The 27,342-nt window shown below is 43.7% G+C and overlaps 1 long non-coding RNA gene across 1 annotated transcript; it reads left to right on the forward strand.

The window, feature by feature from the left end:
- Positions 1-735: 735 nt before the first annotated feature.
- Positions 736-4,572, forward strand: LOC146582142 (uncharacterized). Its single transcript, XR_014888759.1, has 3 exons — positions 736-825; positions 1,272-1,419; positions 3,870-4,572. It is a non-coding gene; the product is annotated as an uncharacterized LOC146582142 (long non-coding RNA).
- Positions 4,573-27,342: the final 22,770 nt, after the last annotated feature.

The following is a 27,342-nucleotide window of genomic DNA, read 5'->3' on the forward strand; positions in this document are numbered from 1 at the left end:
TGGTGTAAAGATGAAGAAATGAAAGCTCAGTTCACTCAAAAATAACTCACTGTGGACACACTAACATCATTTTAAATGTAAGGATTGGTTTTTAATACTTGGATGAAAACCCTGCTCTGCCTGGCTGTTGCTTCAGCCGTCTTCAGTTGCTGCTTGTTTGTGGACTTTCTGCCTTCAGTTTGGTTTCAGTAACTGAGAAGCTTGCTCTTGTGAGTTTAGATCAGGTTGACTGACTTGTCTTTGAAGAATATCCCATTTATTTGCCTTGAGAAACTCTTGGTTGCTCTTGCAGATTGCTTTGGGTCTTAATCGATTTGCACCATGAAGCGTTGACCAATCACATCATCAATAAACACTATTGGCCCATTTCCACTGGTAGCCATACAATAACACTGCCTCTACTATGTCTGCAGATAGTGTCATATGCTTTTTATCATAAGTTGTTTCTCTGATTATCCATAGTTTTCACTTCCTATCCTCCATCTTGGTTTCATCTGTCCAACGCATGTTTTCTTGGGGTTTTTTTAGAACTACGCAAGTGCTTTTATATGTTTTCTGGCAAAGTCTGGCTTCTTGGCTTTCTTGTTACCGAGTGTAACCAGTGGTTTGCACCCTGTTGTCTTGTTTCCACTCGAGAAGAAGTCCGTGTTTTGACTTGGTTAGATAAGTTGTTTTTCTTAACCATGAAAAAAGTTCCATCATCATCCGCTTTAGTTCCCATCTGTTGTCTTTCAGGACTTTTGGTGTTGGCCAGCGTATTCCATCTTTTCAAGAATGAACCAGATTGCCGATTTGGCTGTTCCTAGCGTTTTTCCTGTCTCTCTGGTGGGTTTATTTTGATTTTTCAGCCTAACGATGACCTCGCTTACATCAACATCTCTTTTGCCTCATATCGAAAGTTCCAGTGAAGAGCAATGAAATTCAAGTTCAATCAACTCCAGATCTTTTTGTAACAAGGGACCAGGCCTGAACTAGCTGTGAAACTTCTTGTCGGTCAATTGTCAAATTATCTTTAAACCTCTGAAGATGAGGAACTGCGCATAAAAATTCAACAAGCAGCGAATGAAAGCTTAAAGTCTTCACTCCAATTACATGTTTATTGATTGATTTAAAACCCAGTATGGTAGTATAGAGAGGCAAAATACAAAATAAATGTATGAATATGGACTGAACTGCACTTGTCTGCTTTGACCTTTTGAGAATTTTCACAATTGTATCCTGTCCCCCCTCCCTGTTTCTGTTTTTTTCTCCCACTTCTCTGCCCATTATAGCCTACTCCTTTTTTCTCCTCACAGTCTGTTGTGTTGTTTTTCTGTTTCTCACTCCTGATTTCTATGGTGACACTGCACTTCCCAGGAATAATGGAGGCTGGGGGATTGGAAGGCGTGAAGGCGGATGGATGGCTTTCTCATAAAAAAGGTAAAGAAACTCCAGGAGCTAGATGGATGGGATCAGCAGATGTGTGACATGAGCTCAGGCTTCTAATTGGAGACTTTTCCTCCACTCTGAGGCACAGGAAACCAGGAAACATTTTCACAGGAGAAAGACAGACACCTACCTTCATGACATCTTGTCTAAACTAAGAGGCCACTCTGTAACACCACTTTATCCCTGTCATAACCAAACACGAGCAATACACACACCGAATGGGCATGTACACATCCCCATGTGCTCCAGCAGGTAATGACATCATCAGATGCCACTTGCAGGTTTCATCACAGGGAGGCTGCATGCTGACAGGATCCCATCCAGCACTGTTCCAAATGTTATACGAACCGCGCACACACACTCACACTGCAAAAACCTCAAGTCAAAACACATCAAATAACTCTCTCACACACACAGAGGCAGCAGGCAGGACAGGAGGCTGAACAGAAAAAAAAACTGGGCATGTTTAAAATCCAATTTGACTTTTCGGTGTGAGGAATTCGGGCTATTGGAGAATTTGTATGGATGTTTCACTGCACTGTGCAATAAATCTTACACAGTGTGAAAAAAAGGAGTTGAATTTGTGGTTATGTCAAAGGAAATGCCAACTTCTGTGGTGTAACACTACTGGCCTTTAGAAAGTGAGAGGCAGAGACAGTGTAGCTGCTGTGTGTGTGTTACTTAGAGAAGGTTTGTGTGCTTGAGAGCCTAAAACATCCAGTGGCTGCTGTGCTCCATATTTGCCTGACCGCGGTAACCACAGGCGAGCCACAGCTAAGCCTCCAAAGCCAGTTAAAATGTTATGAAGTGCAGTTCGCTTTATTTATTTATTTATTCCTCCTGGCGGTGGAAACAGCCAGACAGTTATTGTAGCTACACAAAACTGGCTGTGAGCATCAGATCTCCACCTCCTCCCGCCGCCTGTGGGAAACCTGCGAGTGGAGGTCCCTCTGAGGTCTGGCTGGACACACCAAACCTCCAGAATTTTTGAACAGGCCGTCAGACAGAGTTACAGCAGAGAGGGGAAGGCGTGTGGAACTGGTTGCCGTGAAGCAGACATCAGACAGAGGCCACAGGAAAGGCCTTCTCGCTGCTCTGAGACTTGCCTGCTCTCTGCATACCGAACATATTGCGCAGTGACGCATGTGGCATTGACCAGTAACCCTGCGCCATCAGAACTAAAGCCTGTAAGCACCTGTGTGTGTGTGTGTTTGAACATTAAAGGAAGAGATCGCCTCCCTTACAAAAACATCCTGCAGGTCCAGCTGAACCCATAGAAGGGTCCCCAGCAGCTCACAGCTCCACACACCGCACTGCGCTGGCAAACACACACACCCCCCAACCCTCGTCTCCAACTCGCCCAAGGGAACCTCAACCACACTTTTCCCAGGCTGTGCTCACTTTGTGTGTCACAGGTGTTTGAGTGCAGAAACAGCGGCGAAGCCTCAAAAATAGTCCCGCCGCACACGCCGTCGCAGGCGTGAGAGAACATGCTTGATATTGCCTTGGCAACATCTTTATTTCTTTGCTGTTTTACCTTCGCCCCGACAAAATGCTTCTCACCTAAGTCCATGTACAACACCAACACCCTGCAGATGACAAGGCATCACCTGAAGTAATACCCAAGTCCTGATGTAATCCACCTGGCCTCGCTCTGCAGCACAAGTATGCCTCTTCTGCTTGTGTGTGTGTGTGTGTGTGTGTGTGTGTGTGTGTGTGTGTGTGTGTAGGTGTGGAAATGAAGAGCTCTTATTTCTCTCTTTCTCTCTCTGAGTTTGACAGTGTGTCTGTGTGTGATAGGCACCACAATCAGAGGGATTACACCTGATTGTGTCCACTATCTTGCTCACTGTGAACTCCTTTATCTCCTTGTTCCCTGTCTCTCTCCCTCTGTCATTCACACACACACACACACACACACACACACACACACACACACACACACACACACACACACACACACACACACACACACAGAATCCCTCAGGGCTCCTCCACCTCCTGATTGAGGAATGTTTTTCTCGCTCAGCCATCAACATAGGGGGGAAATTGTTTGTGCATGTGCCCATGTGCACAGGCTCAAGAGAGACAGCTCGTAGAATGCCTAAGTATTAGCAGCAAGACAGTGTCTCATGTCTTTGCAGGTCGAGGAGACAAAGTAAACAGCAAGCAAGCACAGTGGGAACATGACATACTGTGCCTCGATCAGGCGGAAAGTTCCACTGCGCACGCATTGTTTTCCGTCCGTAATTGTGCTATCAGAATAGATCACATTTGACTCATTATCGTTCCGTTTGATATGTAAGATGCATAGCATGAGAAAATCAGCTGCAAACCAAATTACAGAATGGAAAAACCTTCTTTTTTCTTCTTCTTCTCCGTATAATGGCTGAGAAGACATCTTTCATCTTTTAAATCACATGTCAAATTGTTTTTTCTAGTAACCACTTGAGGCTGTCATTCGCTCGGAAGGACAATTTGTCAAAACAAAATACAAACGCCCAGTGGATGAGGTTATGAGAAGGATGCTCTGAAAGGAATGAAGGAATTCAGATTGCATGTTCTGAAAGAGAAAGAGATCCAGCTCTGTCCGTCACTTGGATGAAGAATGATGATGTTAATGGTGCTCTTGTGGGATGATGAATGTGTAAAGACTTGTGTTTCTCCAGCGCCCGAGAGGTGTGCTTCCTCGCTTTCCGAAACCTTTGATATCACAACTTCCCTGCAGCGTGTCCGACCCTGGCAGGAACACCAACACTTATCCTCCCCTCTGGAAGGAGTGGGAATATTTGTATTTGTCAAAATGGTAGGAAAAAAAACTTTGCAAGCCAGAGAAAGACTTTTCCCACAGATCTGAGGTGCAACCTGGAAGCAGCCCTGCAGCAGCTAAAACTGGACACAATGGTGCATGTGTAATTGTGTGTCAATAAAGATATAACAGATGAAAACCAGTTAGCATCTGTGGAAAAGTCAAAACAAATCCTGACGACTGTAAAAGTGTCTGAAAAAGAAGGGAGTTCCTTGGGCTTTGGGAGAAATTCTAAGATTCCCAAGTCCTCCAAAAACAGCTAAGTGTATGATCCAGGAAATACCACAAAGACATAAAGTTGTGTGAGGAGTTGAGAGGCTTCATGTGTAATTAGCTCTGCCTGTCCACGCTCCACTTTTGAGTTCAAGTTCTTGGATGTATGCACCAATTCTCAAACAAGAGGTAAATATTTCAGTGTGACCGTAGAGCCAAACCTTACATCTGACTTATTTCACATAAATAAAGATACTCAAGCAAACGAGATCGATCAGATCTCCGTTTTTCACATTTATCAAAGCTGGTTGAACGCAAGTTGGATTCATATCTAGAAACGTCTTTGATTCGCTTTTAGTAAAAGAAAACATTTTTTCCCTTTGCTTTAAAAACAAACAGTGGCATTCTTTCCAATCGAGTCTACCGTATGTGCAGGCGCATATTTCTTTCCCCTTTCTCTCCCCTCCCCCCACCAATTCCAATCAATTCCTGATGGAATTACAGCATTATTCCATGGAAACTGCCTAACATGAGCAGGTGTTTCAGACTCCCGAGCTGATTGCCAGGCAGAGCAGGCCGGGGTGCAGCTGACTGTTAGCGCTAATGTGAAGTGACAGGGCCTCTGAAGCTGGGAATGGATTCATTGTGCTTTCCAGAGCCGCTCTTAGAGTTATCAGGTTAACCACAGGTTAAATCGGAGAAAACACTTAGATCCAACGTTGGTGTTTTTTTCTGCCTGACAAGCCAAACTGCAGTTGATTAAACATCAGTGTATTTCATTGCTAAATGCACTTTAAACACTTGATGCTGTGCTAAATCATAAAGAGATGAAAGTAAAGAAGTCTTGGTCAGGACTGCCAGAATAAAGCAAAAGGATTTATTAATGATATATTCATCTTAGGAGTGTATTCAAGTGAATCATTTTTCACGATAATACTTTTCGTTGCATACAAATTAATGATGGATGCTGTTTCTACTTCAATTATAACGCAGCATCTATGACACACATTTGTCTGTTTTATGAGGATTAAAAAATACCCATAAATCACACGCTGAACAAAAGCAGTTTTTCTTTCCGCATGTCTTTCCATCCCCTTTTTAATTTTTTTTGCATCTGGCTTTCTTCTGTACGGCAACGCCAAAGACACGAGAGTATCAACTTTGATTTGACATCCGCAGCAGGTGATTTGAAAGCACAGACACACTCCATAAATCCAATGAAGAACATGTTCACAGGCAAACAAAATGTCATCAATTCGACCAACCACCAGGTTTTCGATCGAAAACAGAAACCAGCAAGAATCTTGCTCACATCTGTTTCTTGTGACGCCAGTCCGACAACAGACATGAAATCACTCGCTAGAGAGGCGGAGTGGGTTGGAGGGAGAAAGAGAAAGTCAAGGTGGTTCTAATAAGAGAGCTATAGATAAACCTTCATTTATCTGAGACTAGGCCTCAAAGAATGTTAAATTCACACCACTGGTGAAAAGAGTCTTCTTTAATGAAAGCTGATACGTCTATCAGTCCTGGGCATCATCATCAGCTGTAGGCTGTTTTTAGCCAGCCATGCAGACAGCATTAAGGGTAAACACATGCAAAGCCTGAACCTGCACTCCCTGCACTGAACCCCTGAAAGGGAATAACTGAACAACTGCCATGGCAGCCTGGACGAGGAACAGAGACAGGACCACATCTGTTAGGCTCATGACTGCACCGACTGCAGCCTGTGCCCCTGCGCAGAGAGAACAAAGTTTAAAAGCGAAAAGTCACATCCACCTTCAGACTTCTTCCACTTCGCCCCCTCATCGAAGCCCATCCAGCTCAAATAAACCCGCAGTTCATCCCCCAAAACATGATATCCCCAATAAAGACCATGCTGTTTTGAAATCCGACTGTCGGGACAATAGTATACTGCAAAGATGACAGCACCTCTCAGTTTAAACTTCTTGTCAGCATTTAATATCGCAAGGCAGAGGGCGTATGACTGAAACCTTATGGGCCAGGTGCATCCGCAGGACAGTGTCACACTCTGATTGAGGCACAGGCAGAGGAGGCAGACAAAAAAATGGGCTTTTGTGAGGACAATGAAAAAGCCATGTGTCTGTGGGTAGCTGCAGATCCCAAGGGTCAGAGATGTAAAATTTCATAATGTGGAGATCACTCTGCAAAACCTAAACAAGGCAGATTTTAACCTTAGTGCTCTCCTCTGGAAAATGCTTCATGTCTGGACCTCTGGAATGTGTTTATGGAGGGCTGTCCACCTGACAAAACCATCGCCAGATATATGAACTACTGTCACAACTCACTTCAAAGGTTATGCTTATATCTTCCGAAGAAGCTACCGCTGTGTGTGTTCTGTCTCCATCATCCTAACATTAAAGTCGACAGAAGGAAATGTACTTATCACCACAAATAGAAACCACCAGGCCATTGTCTCTGTTTCCCACAGCCTGGTAAAGTCATCACTGTTTATTAGTATTTTAGGATAACTAGTAAAGTTACTTAGCATCACTGCTAACAATAAGGGGCACATCATTGACCAACATTATGTTTGGGTTACAGGCTATGTGTGGGTAAAAAAAAAAATGTGATCATGACTACACTGCTAGATATTTATTGGCAGACTAGCTCTGTCCTGATCTTTAGTGAATTTTGGAAAATTTTACACTCCAGGTTATCATTATTATTATTATTATTATTATTATGTAACTTGTAAACCCTTTATAAACCGGAACACGTAGTAATACTAACTGCAAGGATTACCTACAGTGGAATATACAATCACTTTATAAGGTACAGCTGTTCAGCTGTTCATTAACACAAACATCTAGTCAGTCAATCACAAGTGGCACTCACTCAAGTCAGATGAGAATGGATCAGAATCAGAATCAGAATCAGAAAGGGGTTTATTGCCAAATGTTGAGCAGGTTTACAACATTAGGAAATTGCTGCGGTGCTTCAGTGCAAACATAGTGTCATAAATAGCACTTAAATAGACATGAAAAAATAAAAGTAGGGATAAGAATTAAAAGTGCTACGTAGAAAGATATGTGCATGAGATATACATGAGATATATACATGAGAATAAGAATTAAGAGTGCTACGTTGAAAGATATATACATGAGTGCAGGTGGTGATCAGTGCCAAACATGGAATGATGCAGTGATAGACTTTTAGAAATGATAGGAAGACAATGGTAATCATTCATTGCAACCAAGGTATGCAGAAGAGCATCTTTGAACACAAAAACAAATTGAATCTCGAAGCAAATGGGCTACAGCAGCAGAAGACAACACTGGGTACCACTTCTGTCCGCAGGAATGATGGAAAAGGAGGCTACAGTTTACACCAGCTCACCAAAACTGGACAATAGACGTTGCCAGGTCTAATAAGTCTCAATTTCTGCTGCAAGATTCAGATGGTAGAGTCTCACTTTGGTATAAACAACAGGAAAGCATCGATCCATCCCACCAAAAGTATCAGACCATGTAATAGCACCTATTTAAGTAACTGGATAGTGTACATGGAGAAGCTGTCTCTTTGTTTTAATGTTACATTGTTTTCACTGCTAAATGTTAGTGTATTGCACCAATGGGTATTGATAGTGTATTGCTTCCCATTCAAGTCCATAATTTGAGCTACAGTGGGTACCATAGGGCAAATATGTTTTAGTCAGCAAAGAAAGATCAAAAACATTAAATTTAGACACACTCTTTTATCCTATATCTGTGAAAAACTGTCAGTCCACTGTTTACCTCAGCTGTCAATGCCAGGTAAGAAATGTCACCTTTATTTACTCTTGTTTACTCTTTACTCTTATTTATTCTTGAGGAGGCTGTACTTCGTGAAAGGAAACAGAGATGCTCACTTCTAAACAATGACACACTTTTTTTTTTTTTTTTTTTTTTCTTTTTTTTTTTGGCCTGTCCCGTTTGGCTCTTTTGCCATCAGAATTGTTGTCTAAAGGCAAAGAAAGATGCCCAACGGATTTACTTTACCAAACTGACCATCCCAGCCTTGCCGTAATGGTCCATTTGATTCACCTTTTATTGTTTATTTTATTTTCACTTACTGAATACGGGACAGACTTGACTGGGGGAAAGAAGGGGAGAAAGAAAGAGGGAAAGAGAAACAGCTGAAAAGAGGGACGGGGGAGAAGGGCAAAAGACAAAAACCAACAGAACGGGCAGAGAAAAAAAAATGCATATATCAATCACCTGGATCACCTGCTGAGAAAGAAAAAAGAAAGCAAGCAGAAGAGAACAAGAGTAATAGAATAAACAACATCACAATGATATATGGGAATATGACAGTAAATACTAAATGTTAAACATTATTGTGCAGCACATAAGATCAACAGAACACAGTGTGCTTTGAGGTAGGAGCCAAAAAGGGTGTAGTTTGTGGGTGTGATCACCCGTGTGTACACCTGTGAGCATGGACGCGCTTGTTTTTTGTTTTTTTTAAAAGGTTCCTTCATGTAATAATCTGCTAGAGGGTGTGGGGGGGCCACAGCCCCATCCTCCAGGGCGTGAAGCAGGTGTGGAGGAGATCAAAACTCCAGACATCCAGAGGCCCCCAGAACACAAGAGACCAAGGAAGACCAACAGAGGGGCAGCCGCGCCACTGTCCCGGAAAGAGCTGAGGAGAGTCCCAGATGAGGGCTCACTCAGCAGCCGCGGAGCAGAAGCCAGGGGGAGTTGCAGTGACGCGCCCGTGAGCTCCGCCGGCAGCCAGCTGCGCCTGAGTGACCGAGCCCCAGGCCGAGAGGCCGGGGGCACCCCACCTCCGAAGTGGCCCGAGCGAGCCCCAGGCTCCAGGCCCCGATAAGCGGCCGCCAAGGAGTGAGCCGGTGTGTACCTGGACGCCCATCCCCGGACACAAAGAACCACCAACGCACCGACACCTGAGGGAGTCCGCCACTGGCAGGGGAAGTGGTGGTGGGGGGAGATAGGCCTCCAAACCTTGGAGGGCCTGAGATGTCCCCAGAGAGGTGGCGCCTGACACCCAACCTGACATATGGACACAGACATACAGGCACACACAGATACAAACATCCATTCCCACCCTCATGCTCTCATATGCACTTACTCCACACTCAACCAACGTGGAGACAGACATAAAGAGACATTGTACACACGATCACACTCCCCAAGCGTACTCTACAAACCGGGTCTAGGTGCCCCCGCCCCTGGAGGGGGGAACTGCACCCAGACCCAGGTGGTGTTTCCCTTTTCCCTGCGGTGGGGGGAGGCAGACCGCCCCGACTCCGCAGCAGCAGGAAGGCTCCACACTCCAGACCGCAGTCGGACGGCCAACTCCTCCTCCTAGTCCTAGCCCCCCTGCTCCAGCAGGTCGCAGAGAACGGGGGTGAGAGAAGACTCCGAACCTCCCTCCACCCGCTCATTGTAATGTTGATGCATGTGTGTTCTAAGGTGCATTTAAAACCCAGGAGGGCTTGGAGCTACCTGCCAGAGAGCAGCAGGTAAGCGCATGGTCCCTCCTGTTAGCCCTCAATGTCTACGTGTATTTAAATTGAGAGGTGGGCAACGATGCCAGGGGTGGGGTGTACACCCTGATGGTACTTTGGACTCCGTGTATCGTGCCCACCCCCAAGATCCTATATGTATGTGTAATGAGAGTGTGAGTAATGTGAATGTCTAAGTTGTGGGATAAAATTGAGGCAGAGGCAGCCAGAAGGGGACAGAGGGGGGGGTAGCCTCCTCTGCACCCTGGTGACATACCCCTACTCCAAGGCCCTGCATGTGTGGGTGGTTGTGGTGGAGCGGGAAGAGGGAGGCAGCTGGAGATGGGGAGGGAAGGAAGGGAGGGGCAAGTGACCCCTCCCTGGGGCCAGCTCCCCCGCTGACCCCAGTAGGCACCCCCATACTCCGCGACCCGCCAGGGAAAGGGGGCCCAGGCCCATCCAGACCGGGCCCAGTGCAGCAGCGCCGCCCGGCCCCACAGAGCCCGGGACAGTCCACCCAACCCCACCACAGAGAAAACTGCACCCACCCCACCATCCACTCATCTTCCAGACTACATAAGACAATAAACACCCAGGCTGAGATCTTCCTCCACCTCTCCTGTATCTCCCCCTCCTGCAGAGGGAGCTCCTGAGGAGAGGAAAGCTCCTGCAAGATGTGACAATCTCCCCCACCAGTTGAAGAGCCCCCCAGGTGGCTCGACGCACCGGCGGCACCCTGCTCCAGGGCTGGGCCCCCATGCACCCACCCGCCCACAACCCCGGCAACACACCAACCAGGACCCAAGCCCCCGAGGCCCGGTCCGGGTCCCAGCCCAGAGACGGAGCGCCCCCAGAACCTCACGCCCATCCCGGACCCACCCAGGGGCAGCCAGGCTACCAGGTCAGTAACCCACGTCCGTCAGCACAGACCCTCCCCTAGCCCCGCTGCACGCAGCCACGAGGAAACAGTCACCGGAGAGCCAACAGAGCCCCTAACCGGACATGACTGCTACCCCGGGTTGAGCCCCCCAAGGAAGATGCCTCCGGGGAACCCCCCGACGCCCTAAGCCTGTCCCTACCCCCACACCAATCACAACAGTGAAGGCGGGACCAAACTATGACCCCCCACCCCCACTAGGTGATGGAGCTGATCAAAGGAGCCCAGAGCAATTGATCTGATGTGGTGGCAGAGGCTGTATCAAGACTCATGTAATCTAATAGATAATTTCTATATTGGTTAGAATTAAGATTATTTTTATTTTTCCAGTTCATGAGGACTGTTTTCTTGGCTATGCATAGGGCAGTGAAAATCATATGGGCTATATTCTTTTCTGAAGTGACATTATCTAAGCTGCCCAACAAACACACTAAGGGGGAAGTTGGAATGTTACATTTCAGACACTTCGATAAGTCTTCACATATCTCGCGCCAAAACTTCTGAACTGGTGGACAGAACCAAAGAGCGTGGATATAATTGTCCAGTGAATTGGTTTGGCAGTGTGAGCAGTTGTTGGTAGACGTAAAGCCCATCTTGAACATCCGATGACCTGTATAGTGCACTCTATGTAATATTTTGTATTGAATTAATTGAAGACTGGGATTTCTAATTAGATGAAAGGTTTTTAAGCAAATCTGAGACCAGAAGTTTAGGTCTAAGTTAACTGATAAATCCGCTTCCCATTTTGCAATAGGAAGTGATATTGATTCATCTGTTTTAGAAAGCATTCTGTATATTTTGGATAGTAATTTGGGGGGTTTAAGAGTAAGAAATTGAACCACACTTGGTGGTGTTTGTAGTTCAACTTGACCCGGTTTAAATTTCTTTTTTACTATGGATTTAATTTGTTGATATTCTAAAAATCTTTTCTTGTTGATCCCATATTGTGTAACTAGTCCGTCAAATGAAATAAATTCTGTTCCTTCTAGTATATGTTCTAAATATTTGATTCCTTTATCACTCCAATCTGAAAAGTTTATCATATTATTGTTTTGTAATATGTCAGGGTTGTTCCAGATAGGTGTACGTTTGCATGGGATTAATGAAGACGCCGTCAATTTTAGAAACTCCCACCATGCTGTCAGAGAAGAGCTGATGTTGATGCTTTTAAAGCATTCATGTCGTTGGATGTTTGAGCTGATAAATGGTAGGTCTGAGATCTCTAGATTATTGCAGAGTGCTTGTTCTACATCTAGCCAAGGTTCATCTAAGAGGGTGTGTTTTAGCCATCCTGAGATAAACTGAAGCCTGTTGGCTAAGAAGTAGTGCTGAAAGTTAGGCAGTTCTAGTCCTCCTTTATCCTTGGTCTTTTGTAGTGTTTTTAAGCTTATACGTGGGGGTTTATTTTTCCAAAGGAATTTGGACATACATGAATCTAGAGATCTGAACCAATCTTGTGGCGGTTTAGTTGGGATCATTGAGAATAAATAATTTATTTTTGGTAAGACCATCATTTTTATAGCGGCAACCCTTCCCATGAGTGATATGGGTAGACATTTCCATCTAGCCAGATCATCTTCTACCTTCTTTAAAAGTGGGATATGGTTTAATTTAGTTAGATCTGCAAGCTTGGGAGAAACATTAATACCTAAATATTTTATATTTCCCGATTGCAGTGGTGTAGAAGAGGAATTATGGAAGGAGCAATTAATCGGTAGGACTGTAGATTTTGACCAGTTAATTGAGTAATCTGATATTCTTGCAAAAGAGTTTATCAATTCAATCACCCCAGAGATATTGGTTTGTGAATTTTGGAGAAAGAGTAACACATCATCCGCATAAAGGCTGATTTTATGTTCCACGTTCTTGCATTTTATGCCCTTAATTACTGAATTCTGTCTAATTGCTGCTGCTAGTGGTTCAATAAAAATTGCAAATAGTGAAGGGGAGAGTGGGCATCCCTGCCTGGTGCCCCTCAAGAGACAGAAGCTGGAGGATGTCTGGTCATTTGTTCTAACACAAGCTGTTGGGGAATTATATAATATTTTTAACCAGTTTATGAAAGAGGATCCAAAACCAAATTTGTGTAAAGTTGCAAATAGAAATTTCCAGTTAACTCTGTCAAATGCTTTTTCTGCGTCTAAAGAGAATATTGTAGTTTCTAGGTTTTTACTGTATGAGTAGTCTATCAAATTAAGTAATCTACGTGTATTTGTTGATGAGTGCCTACCTTTTATGAAACCAGTTTGGTCAGGATGAATTAAGAGGGGGGTTATTTTCTCCAGTCTCTTTGAGAGAGCTTTGCAGATTATTTTAAGGTCTACATTTATAAGGGATATTGGACGATAGCTTGAGGGATATACAGGGTCTTTGCCTGGTTTTAGCAGGAGATTAATGTTTGCAGAATTCATATTTGATGGAAGTCTGCCCTTTTCTTTAATTTCCAACAACGTTCTGTAGAAAACTGGTGCTAGAATCGACCAGAATTCTTTGTAGAACAATGACACACTTTGACATTTGATATCCTCAAATGTCAGGAAGTGCTGCTGTTTTTGCCGCTGTTAGCTTATGTTTGTTTCTGTTAACTAGCCCCTGTTTGCTACTGTTAGCTGGGGTTAGTGAAACTGTCTTTGAAGTGGATGTAGTTTTGTTGGACCAGAATGTAACCAAACTGTTTGTCACAGGGAAAGTTTGATTTTTCGTACACTCAAGCCTAAGAATAATGTTAGCTTATAACTAGCTATTAGTTTTTAGCTAGCTTGCTGTCAGCTGTCCGGAGATGTTGCATGTCTAATCTGCTGACAATAAATAAATGCAAAAATGAACAAAGGAACAAATGAGCATGTAAATACATGTTTTCATGTGTTAGAGACCTGAGTTCAAAGCTCAAAGATGGCACCTGCTCACTTCAATAAAAGTTGTGCTAAAATGGTTTGTCTTCTAGGTTTCCTTTCATTGACTGAATAAGAAAATCAGAATAAAAACCATAAAGCCCACAATGTTTTGTAGTTGCTTTCTATGGTGCAAAAACTCATTATAAGATAGCTTTGTTAACTCAATTAGCTAACTAGCTACTGAACTAGAAAAAATCCTACCAGGTCTAAGTGATCCAATTAACTCTGTACCCTCACACACCCATGCATACATTTACTTTGCTCTTTTCTTCAGTTGCCTGAGCTCTCTGATGAAACGGCATTTTGTGAGTAACACATCACTCTGAGGCACAAAGGTCTATTTCTGTCTCTCTCTTTATATACAAAGCTGCCTGCTGCCTCTATGAAATGCAGCTGTTGCCTTTACTAGAGCTGAGGGACCATGATAATTAATAACCTCACTTGTGCCTCACACGCAAAAGCCAATACGAGCAAGTTTAAAGTCAAAATACACACAATGCCATGACAAATTGTTCCATTTTTCACCCATGATGTTGCTGTTTTGGTTTGCAATAGCCAGCAGTGTCTCGTATTCACTATGGAGAGCTTGGCATGGAGTTGATGTTGTGTACTCTGTGTTGATTTGTTTGAGGTTTTTGGAAACGCAAAAGAAAGTTCATGATATCAGAGGATTTTAGAGGGATGCTGTCAGACTTTCAGAACAAGTGAAGGATGGAGAGAGACCAAACCACTTGTGGATTCGACTGCTCTTTTCAAGTTTTGGAAAAACAATATGAACACATACACACAAGCAAACACAAAGCAGATATCATACACGTGTACCTAATCTCTATGGTTCAAAATAGAATGAGATTGTTTGAAAAAGCTGTCTGCTGTCTTATCCCACTGACAGATTTGAACCTGTGCAACCTGAACCACAAAGGGCAGACAGAGTCCAGGTTTGATTCAAGTGCTGCATTGTAAAACAAAAGAAGATATGAACAAGACTTAACTACAGAGACAGGGCCAAGAGGGCAGTTCTGTTTAAAACTGATATTCTTTACTTTACCGTCCAAAATATTTGACTACTAGAATCGCAGACTGATCACATCCAAGTTAAATAGTTGGACATTTAGGGAAAATATGCTAGGTTAAAAGAGAACACTAATACAACCTCATGTCTGCGTTTTTAATATGTTGTTGGACCCAGCAGTCAGATAAAGTAAGCTTTTAGCCTTTATTATAACAGAACGGTAGAGACCACTGGGGAAAAAAGGACTGTGGAAGACACCCAGTAAACGGTTGTATTCAAGCAGCCCTCTGCTTAGTCTTATGACATACAGGTCACTTGCTAAATCTGGTAAACTATATTGACACCCAAAGTAGTAGTAGTTGTTAGCTTAAAAAACAAAGCAGAACTTTAATAAACTATGAATAAATACCACAAGATATCATGGCCTTTTTTAATCTATTATTACAGCTACTTTTGGCAACCAGGGATCTGACTGCAAGGGTCTCTAGCCTACAACCCCTCCTCCAGGTGTGGGCCTACAGTGGGGCAAGACTGTGTTTTGGTGTAGGACCAGCCAGATCCCTATGGGTTAAGCCCTGGATGCTAGGTGCTGACCCTCAGGTTTTCTGCCAGTCTTGGTTCTTCAGTAACACTGATCCTTTTCTTCATAGGGGTATTATTATTCTTAGTCTGGCCCGTCATGCAGGGTTAGTATTCCTGTCAGCGGCAAATTGGCTTTGACAACATACCTCTTGGTGTCATACAGGCACACAAGTGGAGAGTAGTTGGTGCCCCAAGTGGAGTTTAGGTACCTCATTGTCTTGGTCATGAGTGAGGGGGAGAATGGAGTGGAAGATTGTGCAGGCTCACCTTTGGACAAAAGCTGTGCAAAATAACAGAAAGAATTAAATTGTAGACACAAGTGTGAAAATGACCTTCCTCTGTAGGATGGCTGGGTCTCTCTTAGAGACAGGTTTGTTCATTTGAGTAGACCCAATACGTCTCTATATTAGAAAGGGTCCAGTTGAGGTAACTTGGGCATGGTAGTAGGACATGGGCATCTCTGCTTAGACTGTTGCTCCTGCGACCCAGAGCTGGCAGAAAATGATGGATGGATGGATGGATGGATGGATGGATGGATGGATGGATGGATGGATGGATGGATGGATGGATGGATGGATGGATGGATGGATGGATTGATAGGTGGATGGATGGGTGGATGGATGGATGGATAGGTTTTACTGTGCGGAGTGTGGTGGGTGCATGCAGATTCAAATGCAGAACACACTAGATGGAAGTGAACATAAAGTTGAGCCTACTTGCAAACCAGAAACAAACCCCACAAGGAATCACTGGGGAAACACCAGAGAGAGCTGGTATGACTATGCTGGCATGACTCAACAAAGGACAAACAAAGGGGAAACTGAGACAGGAGGAGAACGAAGCTGAAGCTAGTCATGAACGACAAGGCAAAATAAGGGAAGTAAAGTGAAAAACCCCACAAGATGCACATGACCAAGGTTACCAAAGTAAGACGCAGTGAGTGATATAGTGTAGTGGTTAACAAATTCACCTAACATGTGACAGACACCTCCATTCACGACCAGGAAGGGACACAATGTTTCAGTGCTGAATTCCTGCCTCATGTCTCTGAAAACAATGAAAATGAAAGCATATTGTGAATTTTCTCAATAACCTTTTATTACTCATTGCATTCATTTTTGTAAGATCTCCTGAAAAGCTCACTTTGTTTTCATTCTTTCCTCTCTCTTGCCAGCCTAATCTGTAATGTATTATGTCTTTTATTGTTTTCTTGCCTGTGTAAATAAATGTACTAAATTACACTTTCAGTTAGAAACCAAAAAACAAATTAGCTTTTTATATTCCTACGGCATTTACTAAACTTTGTGAACAAATCCAGCCCGAACCAAACTGGAAGTTCACCACAAAGACGCCGTTCAAAGCGAAATGGAAAATCAGAATAAACCAAAGAGTCATTGTTCTACCACCGTGTGTCTAATAACTACTTTTATCTTTGCCCACATTTTTCTTTCTCTTTCTAATCCCCTACACGTCGACCCAAACAAGGAAATGAAAACTTCTACTTGATTCCATAAATCCATTTGGCACGTAAACAAAGCCTCCTCTCAGTGTGTGATCCCAAAGAGAGGCAGTGCCTCATCAAATTACCACCGCTATTCATATCTGCCTCTGCCCTACTGGAAAGATTTAGGTAGAGACCAATCCCATCTTTCTTCAGCAATCTTAATTGTCCGCTATTTAACGACTAGATTAAATCGAATCAGATAAACAGCCGGCGAGAGTGAAATGAGCCTCTCATTGTAAACTAAACAAGAAAAACTCCAAGGCCATTTCACTTAAACTGTTTAATGCTTCATATTTAAAACCTCATCTCTTAGTTATCAGTTATCAGTGTTGCTGCCTCACTCTCGTTGCTGTTTTCTTTGAAGCTTCATGTCAGCCACAAGGGGGCAAAAATATGAGTAAAGGTTTAATTGTACCTTCTGTAATTACAACTTCCTGTTTTGTTGAGATAAATATTTCCAGTGGAAGAAAGTCTTGATGCATTCTGCATTCATCCAGGAAACGTTTTGTCACTCATCCAAGTGACTTCTTCAGTCTCAGCTGACTGCAGGTTTCCCCAAATCTTATAAACAGTAAATTTGCATAATGACTGAAACCAGCCCACTGAAGGAACAATGGGCTGGGAGGTCAGTTCCTTAATCATAATTATCCAAATTCTCATCACCATTGATCAACAACCACAGACCAAAACCCAGTGGTCAAAGACCACTGATCAATGGCCATGAGTACCATTCACAGAGAGTTGGGGAATGGCTGCAATCACAGCACTGTAAGATGGCGAAAGATGTACCCTTAGGCCCCCTCCTCGATTCAGAGATGGTCTTTCCTTTTCACGTAAATGGCCTCCTTGACTCCCTTGATTTGGGGAAACCTGCAGTCAGCTGAGACTGAAGAAGTCACTTGGATGAGTGACTAAACGTTTCTCCCACAAAACGTTACGTCCAGATGAACAGAATCAACTTTTGGAGAATGGAAGAAAGTGTTTCTACAAAATACCTAAAAGTCACAGTGGTATTTATAGTGTGCAAGTGTTTAATTTGAACCAAATCACTTCATTAAATTACATTAAATAATGTAATTGCTGGCCCTGACTTACTGTTCCTCAGAATAGAAACACAATCAATCACTGTTGCCCAAACAAAACTGATGAAATGACCAAAACAGCCTTTCTCATAAATGCTGGCAGTAGAGAAACACACCCTAGAGTTTCTCGAGCAAACATCGCCTCCGCTTGTTTGGAGACTCAGACATTTCGGTTTGTCACAGCAAATATGGGTCAAATCGATCCGTTTGGCAGGATCCAAAACGTGTGCAGGTTGTTATTCTTAGTACGATCTCTGTGGACTGCAGGGACGGAGAAGCTTGGAAGTTTTGAAAGACCTTTTCAGTTGGAGCTGCACAAAAGTCCAACAAGTACATCCTGTTGTCCTCCAGGGTGACGTTTCCGCTTTATTTATTACCTTACTAGAGGCCACCTACAGCTTAGCACTGCTTTACTGTCGCACTCATTTTGCTTCTGATTGATGGGGCGTGGGAAATCATATCTGTTTCACATACTTTCACAAGTTTACTAGGTCTGAACTTTTGTGATTTTGAGTAATCAGTGCTTTGGCATCTAGACAACTCAGCTGGCCAAGTGCAAAACAGCTCTTTTTTTTTTTTTAAATCACATAAAATTTACAAACTAAATGCAACATGGCATTTGTGTTTGTTTGACTGCAAACACCTAGATTGATTAAGCCTTTGTATGAGAGTGGAACAACAGGTGTCTTTGTGTGTAAAAGGCTGCAGTGAGCAGAGCGCGGTCGGCGCTTAGGGTTTCATGCTTTGAAAGTGATATGGGTGAGCTGCTTTTCTCAGGCCTAACCCCAGATCTGCCGCTGATGGACAGACCACCCAACTCTCGGCGCTTATAGGCGCACAGTGGGGCCACTCACAGCAGAGGCAGTCCCCCTGTCATTCTCCTTTGCGAAGGAAATGGATCAGCCGACTGTTTGTCAAGTACACTGTCAGGGTCTCCTTCAGAATCAAACAGCCAGCATTACACTAATGGATACCACTAGAATGCATTCAGTGCTTTGCAAACCCCCAACATTAGTCTTCCAAAATGGTTCAAAATGTGACAGCAGAAGCAGCAACAGGAAAAAAGATAACTCCTGCTCTTTGTTGAAGTACAGAAAACTAACTTCAAGGGAAAGCAGGACAATGTGACCGAGCAGAATAAAAGATAAATTGCATTTTTATGGTGATCGGTCCCCCTCGCCTCTGCAGCTCAGTCCAAGGTTTTTCTGTTTCACTGTTTTGTGGGACTTTATAGGAGCTTTCCGCCACGTATTCTGATCAGAATAAAGATTCCCCCAGGACGTCACCGTGCCAGAGCGGAGGATGCCAGAGCCATTGGTCAGAGGCGGAGGAACAGGGCTTAGCCTCCCCGGGCTGCTCAACTGACAGCGTGTTGTGGCCAAGAGCGGACTCAGGCCGAGACAAAAGATTCACACCCATCCTCTCCTCTCCAGAAACATCTTTTCCCTAAAGTCTTCCTGATAAGTCACAGGGCGAGGAAAGCCACCAAATACACGTGTTTTCTGTCTGTGTCCTCCATGATGCTGAATTATAAAAACTGAAGAAAAAATAAATGTAAGGTTTCAAGCAGGGATCTGGTTCTTCTTCCCAGGAGGAAAGGCCTGAGAACAGCCAAATGTTGCATTAAATCTTGAGCCAAACAAGCTGCTCTACCTCTTGTCCTGGCACGTCAGACCTACTATCTTCTTGGACAAAACCCCTACCATGTATCTCCCCCGTAAATCTTTTTTTTTGGTCTCTCTCTCAGAAAAATGTTGATAAATACATACACTAAGCGGCCAGGAAACAAGTTGTATTTGGCTGGTAAAGGGGGCAACCCTGTAAGTCCAAATCCTAAACATATGTTCCCCCCCTTCAGTGGTTGAGATCTGAGATACTGATAATTATTTTCATGGCTTTTGCCTCTTATGAGGGAACCCCTCCCCAATTAAATCAGGGCCCCATGTGTCTCTCCGATGAATAAAATGCGAACTGGACTGAACACTTCAGCCAAAAAAAAGAAAGAAAGAAAATGACAATAGTTGGCCTCAGTCTAACATGGATTAAATCAGCGTAAGTGCATAATCCATATGCATATAAAAGCGTGAAATGTTACAACTATTTCTAGAGCTTCGGCTCAGCTTCGAATCGGTGACTCTCCTAAAGTAATCCAGCCTCCAGCCCTGAAATAAATCAATCTATTGCCACATAAATCATAACAGCATATTAAACAATGGGGCTGAGAAAAAAAATTAAGCCCATGATTAATTTTTCTCTGGACATTTTTTGTCAAAACGCTTACTTCATCCTATTCTTTATTCATTACTCAAACACATCTGGCTGACAGGTGCCCCGTCTGTTAAGCGTTGAGTAATTTCATTCCAGCAAAGACGAGCAAATGGAGAGCAGCGGAGGATAAGGTACTCTATCTTCTATCTGTGATGACATCAGGGCTCAGAGAGCTTGTTAGAGATGGGGAGGTACAGCGGCGTTGCTCGCTTTCTACAGACAAGAAATAGAGCCCCGCCGCTGTCAGTGCCCTTTCAAAAGCACTGATTACTCCATTTCCAAGGGCCTAATCTCTGTAAACAATCTCTGTTTTCATTATCTTTTAAACTGATTAGCCCGATGAACATAACTTTCCAGCGCTGGGCTCAGACAGAAAAAAGCTTTGCCATATTGATGCCAGCTGTAGCTGCATGACCTTACAAGAGAAATAAAGCTGTGATACAAACACAGATAGAGGAGTGGGCTGCGGAGGAACATATGTGGCTAAAACATTGCTTGAAAAGTATGACAGACATTGGATTAAAAAGAAAGACTTCCTGAGGGAAAATCCTTTAACCTGCTTGTGGTTTTGCACAATTTGCAGCTGGAGATTATGGCCGAAACCTGGGAATAAACAAAGTCTCAACCGTTTTCTCTCAGACTGGATTGACAGTTGAAGCACATAAAGATTTGTTTTTTGTGTGCTCAGTGTTATATATTATCTTCAGCTGTAGGGCTTGGACAAATGCTAAAATTAAATTTTTGATTGATTTCTCTCTTATCTTCCTCTTTCCCCGTCTTTGTATCCCAGCGTCCTTCGTGCCGTTGGAAATTAGATGTTGCTTTCTACCCCGTCCTTGCTCTCTCTCCCCTCTTTCTGGTCAAAGTGAGGTAACGTTTGCCAGCACATGTCTCCATCTGTTAACAAACACTTCCAATATGTTGAGAACAACATCTTGGCCCTCAGTCTCCTCCATCAGGATGTGATGAACATGGTGCACCTGTCTCAGCCTCCAGCCTTGTTTCTGGCAGCGGAGAGACTGTCTCAACCTAACAACTATTCACCCCCGCAACATCAAAGACGGAGAAGCTGAAGGCTTCAGATGAAAACAGTGAGTTTGCGAGCTCTCTTTTCCATTTTAACCTCCCAATACAAATCATCAACAATGAACCCGCTGCCCCCATTAGTTCCTCTGGCGTTTTCTCATTTGCCAAAAATCACTTGAAGTCAATTAAAACGTCTCTTGGGGAGAAACTGTTTAATGTCGATGAGCACGCAAAAGACATGCCTTGTGATAATCTTATTTGGTCCACAAATGGTGCGTTCTGAGGCGCAGGCTCGCACAATCTAAACCTGAACTGTAAATCACTCAGGACACTAAATTACCCCTACAAATATAGCAGATCTAAGAGTTCGCTTAAGTCAACAACCAACCCAACAACAGACGGGAGAATAACAATGAAAACTACGTCAGAAACTGAAGCGGCCTTGATTACAGAAACTGAGAAAGAACTCGACCAATCACGCCAGGGAAGTCGGAGAGTTGGACCCGGCTCCGCTTTTGCATCGTGACACGGAGGAGGAATGTTTAAGAATGAAAGCGAGAAAAGAGAGACGACCTGCATCACCCTGCTCTGAACTCCCCACTTTAATTAACTAATGTATCTCCATTTGTCATAGCGTGACATTGCATGATTCTGAGGCAATCTGAGATGTTGGCTGAAGCTCTGAGAGGGAGGGAAGCATCAGCACCCTCTACTGACAAGCCAGCCAGCTTCAGGGCCCCGGTGGACTTTGATTTCATTTCCTTTCATTTACATGAAAGCTGCTTGTCTAATTATCATCTTGTGATAATGCTGCCACCGAGCTGATGTTAATGAGCACCAGATCCCTCCCAGAGCGAGAAACCTCTTTGCGCTGCTTTGCATCGTTTAAGTCACTGTGACTGTTACTAAACCTTAAGGAATAAGAAAATGACATAAATGCAGTTAAATGACAGAGCCACACAAAGAAAGCACACTTAGGAGTCAGTTCTGGTTGAATGAATGGAATCTGTCCACGCTTGTTTCACTGTGTCTCGCAATGTTTGGCTGTAGAACAACTAATAAGAGGGGGAAAGAAGGGGGAAGAAAGGAGGGAGGGCTATACATCTGAATTACAGGGATGTGTCTCTAAACTTTTGTCATCGCGGATTTCTTTTTTTCAACTCTTGTGAGCTACAAGGCATAAAAGAAAGTTTGGCCATTTCTCCACCCCTGTCAAAATTTTGCTAACTGAATGTTGCATGAGAACTGTTTTACTAATATGTTAATATTTGTGCAACCGTCCTCAACTGCTAATGCATTTCGGGGTCGCTGTGGCTCAGGAAGTAGAGCAGGTCACCTACTAATCAGAGGGTTGGTGGCTGCATGCCTCTCTACGCATTTTTTGGTGTGAATGCACTTAAGCATAGATAGATGAATAAGTGGCATATACTTATTCCCTGGTTTATAAATCAAGCACCTTGGCATGCAGACTGCTCCTACAAACATTTGTGAAAGAATGGGTCATTCTCAGGAACTCCAGTGAATTCCAGTGTGGTAAGTGGAAGCGATTGGGAACAACATCAACTCAGCCATGAAGTGGTAGGCCATGTAAAATCAGTGAGTGAGGTCAGCAGATGCTGAGGTGCATAGTGCACAGAGATCACCAACTTTCTGCAGAGTCAACAGCTACAGGCCTCCAAAATTTATGTGGCCTGCAGATTAGCTCAAGAATGGTGCATAGAGAACTTAATGAATGGGTTTCCATGGCTGAGCAGCTTAGTCCAAGTCTCATATCACTGAACACAATGCAAAAGGTTGGATGCAGTGGTGTAAAGCAAACTGCTTTACACCTAGAGCAATGGAGACGTGTTCTCTGGAGTGACAAATCAGACTTCATCAGGCAATCTGATACACGAGGCTCTTTAGTTCCAGTGAAAGGAACTCTAAATGCTTCAGCATGCCAAGACATTTTAGGCAACTTCATGCTCCCAACTTTGTGGAAACAGTTCGGGAATGGTCCCTTCCAGTTCCAACATGACTGCACACCAGTGCACAAAGCAAGGTCCATAAAGACATGGATGAGCGAGTTTGGTGTAGAAGAACTTAACTGGCCTGCACAGTCCTGACTTCAACCTGATAGAACACCTGTGGGACGAATTAGAGCAAAGACTGAGAGCCAGGCCTTCTCATCCAACACCAGTGTCTGACCTCACGAATGTGCTTCTGGAAGAATGGTCAAAGAATCAAATAAACACACTGCTAAACCTCGTGGAAAGACTTCCCAGAAGAGTTGAAGCTGCTATAGCTGCAAAAGGCGGGTTAACATTGTATTAAACCCTATGGATTAAGAATGGGCCGTCACTTAAGTTCAATACTTTTGGCAATATAGTGTCATTTGGCTCAGTTTTATTTATATAGTCCCAAACCTCAGTAACAGTTGGCTCAAGGCACTATATGTTGTAATTTAAAGACTAGAATAATACAGAGAAAACACCAAGCATCAGATGGCTCCAAGCACTTGGCAATGGTGGGAAGGAAAAACTCCCTTTCAACAGGAAGAAACCTATGGCAGAACCAGGACTCAGGGAGGGGCAGGCCCATCTGACGTGACAGGTTGGGGGTGCTTTGAGTGCTAAGGCAAAGTAGAGAAAGAACTCAATAAGAATCAGTCCATTTACTTTGGTTATTAGTGAAGATAGCTGCACTATTATTTTAGACACTGAGTTTGTTGCCGCTTTTTCTCCAACTGAAGGAGAAGTTATCGAGGCCCCATTCTCTGCAGTCATTTGGGCATGGTCCCTTAAAAAGCTCCAACTTTACAGATGAGTTAAATTAAGCTGAATAACTCACTTTACAAATGGCTTTCCTCTAGCTATGCAAGAAGTGGAAGGCATTTTATATCGCCTCACAAGATTAGTGAGAAAGCAAACAAAAACTCCGATTCCAGGAATGATTCTCATTATAAATCCGTCTCTCCCACATCTGCTTGGACTAGAGGACTATAAGTCAACATAGCAGGTAAAGTTTTTCGGGGAGGTGGATATATTTGGCTTTTCTGTGAAAGCGACCAACTAAATATAAAGTGTGTGGGTAAAGGTTTGCGTCACCCCCGAGATATTCTGAGATATGGGACGCCTGGCCTTTTTCATCTCTGCGTGAGCGAACCTGCGTCAGTATGTCACTGTCTCCTCAGCTAAACAAATTTGTACGTTTGATTGATCAAAGTTTATACGAGGGCAGGTATTTGATTTCAAAATGCGAGGGGAGGGGAGGAAAGGGGGGCAGGGAAAGCGAGGGGATGTAAATGTGTAGACGCGGGCAGAATGAGAGGGCAAAAGGAAAGGGAGGGTTTGAGAGCAGGAGAGAAAAAGGAGAGAGACTGAGCAGCTGGATTGCCATGTAAATAGCTGTGCAGATAGGTAGGGTTGGGCTCTGTGCCAGAGGCTCTACAAAGGGCTCCTAACATCTGTTTGAGACTAGATTCCTGCTCTGTGTTGTAGTAAGAATAATAGTCTCACTCTGAGGGCTTGTTCCCTCATCAGACAGGATCATGAGCACGCATATACAATCTCTAACATCAGACCGCAGCCCTGCAGAGCTGAGAAACAGCTTAAACGCTGTTCTTGGTATTCATACACCGCACCTCAGCACGGGTGGACAGGTGGAGCATCACTTGGGTGACGGGGACTCGCTCAAAGCAACAGCACAATTAAATTAGCAAGAATCAGGTCCAGTATAATGCTGTAAATGTCCACTCGTGATAAGGAAGACTGAGCCAAAGAACATCGAGGAAGGAAAAAACTTATAACTCTGCTCCTTGTATCATGGATAAGAAGGAAGTTTATTCCACGAAACACAACTTTTATTGTTCCAGTTTATAGTTAAGTCAGGCCTCTGATGAAAAGAGAAAAACCACAAGTTTGGAGTATGGATAATTAACTGCTAAACCAAAATGTTAGAGACAAACTTGAAGTATTCCTACCAAGGTTTTCCCTTCGGTTTAAAAAAAAAGGGACGTCTCTGTTGGTGTCATAACAAGGATCTTTTTTTCCCCTCTCCCAAGAACATATGTAAGCAATTTGTATAACAAATGTTGGTTTTAGACCGTTTCCCTTGCATACAAGTGGCTTCTCAAAACCTACAGGGCTCCATTCGTTAGTGCTTGAAAGCAAAGCAAACAAATTAATTAACACTATCTTTACATGGGGTGGCCAAGGAAAGCAGGCGCTGAAATGTTACACCATTACCTAAATTCGCATCTGTCTATGCCCCCACCCCACCCCATGCCTGCCCTAGTCCTCCCCCCCAATGTGTACTCTCCCAACCCTGCCCCAGCGCACACAGCGCCCTTGAACAAGGCTGAAGGACCACCTGTGTGAAAGAGGAGACCCTCTCTGTTATGTCTCTGCTAGGGAATGAAATAACATGGAATCCAGCTCTGCAAATAACTCACAGTGAAGATCATTTTCCACATGCTGGTTGACAAAAGGTAAAATAAGAACAGATGATATCCCCTCTCTCTCTGGATGTTTGTAGCTCTGCTCTAAGGCTTATGCTTCGCAGCCTTTCTTTACACTTACAGTTGTCCAGCTCTGCGTGCAGGCAGACGGGAGGTCCTGACCCCTTTAGCGGCCTCATTAGCTGAGCAGTATGCGATATGAGGCCTCAGTCTTATACTGAGTCAGCCTTTTTTTTTTAAAATGCCCTCACTGGGGTAAAGTTGAGAGGGTTTTGAGGAATCTGATCCTAGATCTGTGTGCCATCATAAGAAGCTGGAGGTCTTCTTCTAAACTGAGCATCCGTCAGAGTGAAGAGGCTCCACTGTGACTCTGGCCAAGACGTAGTCCAGCACGTAACCTCCCGTGAACCCTGTGTTATTTTGAAACTCGGGTTTTTGTAGCGATCAAGCAAACAAGACATAACATGGTAGGAACTGAGGCGATGGTGGGGGAAATGGAGCCAGCAGATCTGTTTCTTCTTGTTTCCAGTCTTCATGTTAAGCCAGGGCTGACTCTAGCTGTTTTGATGCCCTAGGCAAGATCAGAAAGCAGTGGCCTCCAACAGCTGTAATGAGCTCATATCAGAACCTGAAGATGTCCGATGCGTAACAAACGATCGGACTGTAAGATTGGCATTCTGTGTGTGGATCTTACAGCTGCAGGTAACCCCAAAGAAGCTGCAGGTATTTAATAAGATAAGATAAGATAAGATAGAACTTTATTAATCCCTCGGGTGGGTTCCTCTGGGAAATTCGACAATAAGCTCAGAAGAAAGACTCCTACAAACAGCAGAAAGCAACAAGCGCTACTGTCGCGTTTAATTTTATATTTACAATCTAGTGATTCTTACCTCCATATTCTTCTGTCTTCCTCCCCTTCCTCTCTCTTTTTTTTGCGCCACTTTCAGCGCCTTGTGTTTCTGATCATTTTAAAACCTTTCATGAGTCATTTCGCAGATGTGATTCGAAGGCGGGATTAGACGCAGACATGGAGGATAGCGCACATGCTATCAGGAACTGGTTTCGCGTATCACATCACGATAGCAGGCAGTGTTTACTCATGTTGTGCACATGAGACTGACGGTTCAAAAAGCGCACTAGATTTATTATTGTAAATAAAAATCTACTTTTGTTGATGATGTTGTTACTGATCTCTTGGCCTTTCAGATCCTAGGCAACCAGACCGGCTCTGTGCTAAGCTAACCAGCTGCTTGATTCTGTTTACTGTGAGACCTGCTTTAGTCTTCCCACCTAAATCTGGGCATGAAAATGTATCTTGTGTATCATAAGAAAAACTTTAAACTTCAATAATGACTCTGACAAGCATCTCCGGAGAGATTCATAATCAAATTAAGCACACCTCAGTCTGTGCATTTCTTTTCCTTGCAGGCCTTTGTTCACCTCTTGGAGGAGGACACATAAGAAGTTGCTCTAATCCAAATAAACAGGTGAGGTGCTTATTAGCCCCCCTGTTCCCAGTGCAAGTGTAACTTCATTTTCAATTCTGACTCTCTCTCTCTCTCTGTGACTCACGGGAGAGCAACTTCAAAGCTGTAGCTTAATGCACTTGAGGTCATTATCTTCATTTCTATATCCTCTGCAGGTTCTCAGCATATGGGAACATTTTGACTCTGGATTTTTTT

The sequence above is a fragment of the Mchenga conophoros genome, linkage group LG2 (genome assembly GCF_057382185.1).
Source record: "Mchenga conophoros isolate Kocher_MC1m ecotype Shallow Benthic linkage group LG2, M_conophoros_male_GT1.1, whole genome shotgun sequence".
NCBI classification, from domain to species: Eukaryota; Metazoa; Chordata; class Actinopteri; order Cichliformes; family Cichlidae; genus Mchenga; species Mchenga conophoros.